At 52.2% G+C, this 4,744-nt stretch overlaps 1 long non-coding RNA gene across 1 annotated transcript; it reads left to right on the top strand.

Moving 5' to 3' along the window:
* The first annotated feature begins 738 nt into the window (after positions 1 to 738).
* LOC111724178 lies at positions 739 to 4,278 on the top strand. Its single transcript, XR_002772516.1, has 3 exons — positions 739 to 814; positions 3,350 to 3,521; positions 3,710 to 4,278. It is a non-coding gene; the product is annotated as an uncharacterized LOC111724178 (long non-coding RNA).
* Positions 4,279 to 4,744: the final 466 nt, after the last annotated feature.

Genomic DNA, 4,744 nt, shown 5'->3' on the forward strand with positions numbered 1-4,744 from the left:
TATGTCTAGATTCTTGTTAACAACCCTGGTTACGGGGGTACCCTCTTGTTAAGGTGGAGGAAATGGATCCCGTGCGAGAGAAGGAGACGTTAAAGGGTTCTGGGTACCCAGGTTGTAAGCGGCAGAGCCTGGGACGCAGTATCAGTTTTCTCTGACACCGAGATGCTGTGTTCTGTCACCCCTGTCAAAGATAAGACCAGAAATGGACCGGAGGGCTAGAGGGGGGTGACAGCCGCCTGCTGAAAATTTGGAACCAGTTATCTCGCCCAGGGTGACTTATTTTCCTGCACAATAAGAGAAAACGTCATTTTCTTTACCTAAAGCCCGCATCCTCTGATAGATGTTCTGAAGTCGCCAGGTGTGTCATCGCTGCCCCTGCCACCCCCACCGCCCCACTTTTAACCTCTGTCCGCCTAAGGACAACCATCCCTTGGGGTGATTTCCCAACAAATTGTGCCCACAAATCTCCGTTCCTTGGGAGCAAGGCTTATACAGGGTGTTGGTCATGGCGGCCAGGGGCACTGCGGCAGAATTTTTTCCTCTCTTCTTTGCTGCAATCTGGGTGCGGCTAGAGCAATTTGTCATAGAATCTGGGGGGCTCATTTTTCCGGCCAATCACCTTTGGAGAAATGAGCGCATTGCAGCAGAATGCGCTGACGTCAGAGACCACCCCTTCTGCGCTTCCACATAAACCCCACCCAGCCAGCCCCTAGCGCAGACAGCAGAGAGCAACGAAGGAGCTCGCCTTGGCTCGCTGGCCAGGGCCGGAGCTCCTCAGGAGAGCCGAGGCGCCCACGCGAGAATCCCGCACCTGGTGAGTGGGTGGCCATCCTTGCCTCAAAGGATGGCAAAAGGAAGACAACATCCCCTTCTGGGTTCGGCGCTGTCCTCCTGGACATGCCGAAATACAGATGCCGAGGACCTTCTCCCGAAGGCGGCCACTTCGCCAGGTCCCCGAGCATCGCCAACGACATTCTGTCAGGAAGGAAACTCTTTAGGCACATTTTCTTGGGTGGGGGGATATCAGAAGTCCTTTCTCGTCCTATCCTTGAGGGTAGGCTGGATGGTAGGGCTTTACATTAAGAGGACAAGGAGGATCTATCCAACCTCTGTTGAATTCTGGTGTGTCGCAGTCTTAAGAGGTACAAAACCTAGCATTTCTGTGTTCGAAGCCGCCTTCAGAATCGCAATAATAGTGGGAGATATGGCGGAGATGCATTCTGTGAGTCCCAGAAATTAGTGGGGCGAAGGCACCATAAGAGAGGGGTCTCCCGGGAACATTTTCTCCCTAGGTTTTGGCCAGGTGTTTGGTGGGTGGGACGAGTGAAAGTCCCTATTTGGGAGGGGTTCCGAATCCTAAAACATGGGTTAGGTGCAGAGCGGATTCCAGTCAAAATTTAGAGTTAAATTTCTAACTGACATCACCTGGTCTTCCCTGGGCGACCACTCTCACCAAGGAGAGAGATGGCGGCCAAGTGCAAACCTGCTGGGGGCCCCAGGATCTGTTCCTACAAGGGGGGGCTGAGCGGAGGGGAAAGGAACTGGGGGCCGGGCAGAAGAGATGCAGGGGGCGGGTTGGGGTGGAGAAAAGGCCGTGTCCTTGGGTCTCGGGGAGGAGGGAGGTGAGAAATGCAGAAAAGGGGGTGTATTGAGGGGGATCCTGGCGTTGGGAGCTGAGAATTGGGGGTCGGGGGTCTTTTCACTGTTGAGTGGTGGTCGCTGGAAGGTTCTTACATGTTGATTTTTGGTTAAGTCGCCTTTGGCTATTTCCTTTGTCCCTATCAAGTCCCCCCCACCCTGGCTGCCCCCTCCCCACCCTAGGCTGGCGGGCTTGCAGGGTGGGGGGGGGGCGCGCGCGCAAGCAGGCTGCTACGTGGCAGGTTTCTGGAAGGTTTTCTTGCTGGCCGCAAGAGGGCGCTGGTGGCACTGCGGAATTTTGGGGGGCGGGGTGGGGAGGGGAGGTGGCCTTTGTTCTCCTGCTGGAGGGGGTCTGATGCGGGAGTTACTGGATGATTCTGGATTCATTTACTTAAGGGGAAGTGTTTTAAGATTCCCAGATTTGTTGGAGCTGCCGCAGGATTCACCCAGAGCAGAGATGCTGTGGTCCGCACTGGCCGTGTGACTTAGGGTGTCGTAGGGGAGCGAGGACGCATATTAGTTTATGTTCAGTGGTCTTTGGTTACGGGTGTCTTAAGAAGGTGTGGTTTATTGGAGCAGGATGAAGAAGCTGTAGACTCCACATGTGGGGTCAGAGATTGTTGCTGTGGCAATGGAGGCAAGATCTTGGGGGGTAGCATGTCCGTGCCCGAGGGTGAAGGAGGGTCAGGATGATATATCTGCCTTAATATTGTTTTCTGGTCATATCATAGCTTATGTCGTGTTTTCCGAAACAACAAAAATGAATGAAAATGGTGTATTGACACCTGGGTCTTTATAATTGGAATTAATTTGTCTAATTGGATTTACTGAAAGTGGGAGCTAAGATTTCTCTGTTTTTACTTATCAGAAGTGGACTGGTGCTCTGGGAAGACCCTTATGGCCGGGATCTAAATGATACCCTCACATTGCTCTGTTGCAGGGTGACCCTTGTGGTTGGAGGCGGGGGTGTAGGAAGCCCCCTGGACGCTTGTGGGAGGGTGCTGTCCGATGTCCACAGGTGGACTTTGGCTGGTGGTGGTTGGCAAGGTGCTTAGGGGACATAGCGGCGCTGCTCAAGGGACTGGGTGGGATGTGCCTCCCTCCAAGCCTCAGACCTGTTGGGCGCCCCCTGCCCATCCTACACCAGCCTCGCACTTGGCAGCTGCGCACTTTGGCGCGGGCGGGGGAGCCGCAGGTGGCTGAGCTCTTGGGTTCTAGGTGCGGGCCGCGCGCCCCCTAGCGGTCTGTGCTTGCAAATGATTCACAGCCCGCTAAGGGGGGGGCTCTGAGTGACGCATGCGGGGCTCTGAATGGCGCATGCGCACACAGCTAACACTTGTGACCTGTCAATCAACTCATCTTTACCCCCTCCCACTCCTCTTCTTCCCCTCCCATTTCTTCTCTCTCTCCTCTCCCTCCCATTTCTCCTCTTCCCTCCTCCCATTTTTCCTCTTCCCGCCTGCCCCTCCCCTTGATATTCCTCATCTTTTTTCCTCCTCCCCCTCCTCTCTCACTGCTCTCCTCTTCTCTCTCCCTCCTCCCTCCACACCTTTCCCTCTTCTCTTATAACTCCTCCCTCCCTCCCCTTTCCTTTCCTTTGCCACTCCTCCCTCTCCCTCCTACTGCCTCCTCCCACTCTTCTGCTCTTCCTTTGCTGGCCATTAGAGGTCATCAAACTGGTTTCTGATCTGACCCCCCTCCCATGCCATAGGGTCTCTCTTCAGGAATGAAATCATCTGTTGACCTCCTTGTCTTTGAAGACCAACCCCCCTCAACGAAGACCAACTCTCCTCAACGAAGACCAACCCCCCTCAACGCCAAGCTGCCACCAAGCTGCTCCTTTACATCTTAAAGTACTTCCACCCCTCCTTGTGGCATTTCAGGTACAATGTGGTGGGTGGATTCCCAACCCTGCCACTGGCCTTGCACCACCCCCAGGCCCATTAGTAATTAAAAGACAATTTAAAATTTTAACTAATTAGTTTTAATTATTATTAATTAGCTTAAATTATAATTAATACTTTCATACTCGAGCTTTTAAGCAGGCCCTCTAACCTTTGGTCAATTACAGAGGACACTAGATGCACGGATTCCTGGATCCCGTCAGGAATACAAAGCAGCCACAAGCAAATCCCCAGAACCAGGACAGCAAAGGATGAAGGGGACCAGAACTGACCAGCCAGCTGTCCCACTCAGCTAAAGACATAAAACCAATGCCCTAGTGAGGGGGCATTGGTCGTTAAAACCTGACTATGCCTATACCTTGATTCTCTGTCTACTTTCCTGTACATCTCTGCCTGTGTTAACCTGTTTGCTAGCTAACTGGAGTGTTTCCCTCCCCAAGGGGGTGTCAGTCTTTCTCGACTGACTCTGTTGCCTTTATGATGTCCAAAATGGAAGGATCTGTTTGAGAACTTCTCAGGAGGGGGACCTGGGCCAAGGGCTTGACAAACATCTCACTGGCAATTCCAAGGCCCTGGGTGGGCTTCTGGAATGAGCATGTTACTAAACCACCAAAGGCATGACCAACCTCTTTTGAGGTCTCCCTGTCCTTTTCTAGGGAATGGGGATCATAGAAGCAACCTCCTAGGGTTGTTGTGAGAATTAAATGAGATCAAGCAGCCTCAGGCAGGGTTGGTCAGGAAATGTTTGTTGAAAGATTGGCAGGTCAGTGGTCCCCACCATTCCCACCTCCTCTCACTTGTCTTATTTATTTTCCAGCAGTATTCCAGACTGCCCTTGTCCCTGGGGCTCTGCTTGCACCATGGCTGTCAGGCCGACCTGAGTAAGAATACAAACAATGCATGTGGCCATTTCCAGAGCACTTTCTCTGTGATACGAACATGTTATTGCTATGTAATATGTGTATGTAAATGAGGCAGCCTCATTTCTATATGAGGATGAATTTGGTACTGATTTTCCTTTTGTAATTTTACAAGGTGAGTGAGAAAGAGAACCTGTAAGACATGAGTGCCCTGTCCCATAGGATGGGACTTATTTACCTTTATAGTAAGGAAACTGACACTGGGGGGATCTGAGTGTTTTGTCATATTGCTGGCAAGAGGGGCCAGGGTTGGATCCTGGGTGTCATTGTGTCTGCCTCTAA

This window comes from Otolemur garnettii, unplaced genomic scaffold (assembly GCF_000181295.1).
Source record: "Otolemur garnettii isolate 467f Iridium unplaced genomic scaffold, OtoGar3 scaffold00020, whole genome shotgun sequence".
Lineage (NCBI taxonomy): Eukaryota > Metazoa > Chordata > Mammalia > Primates > Galagidae > Otolemur > Otolemur garnettii.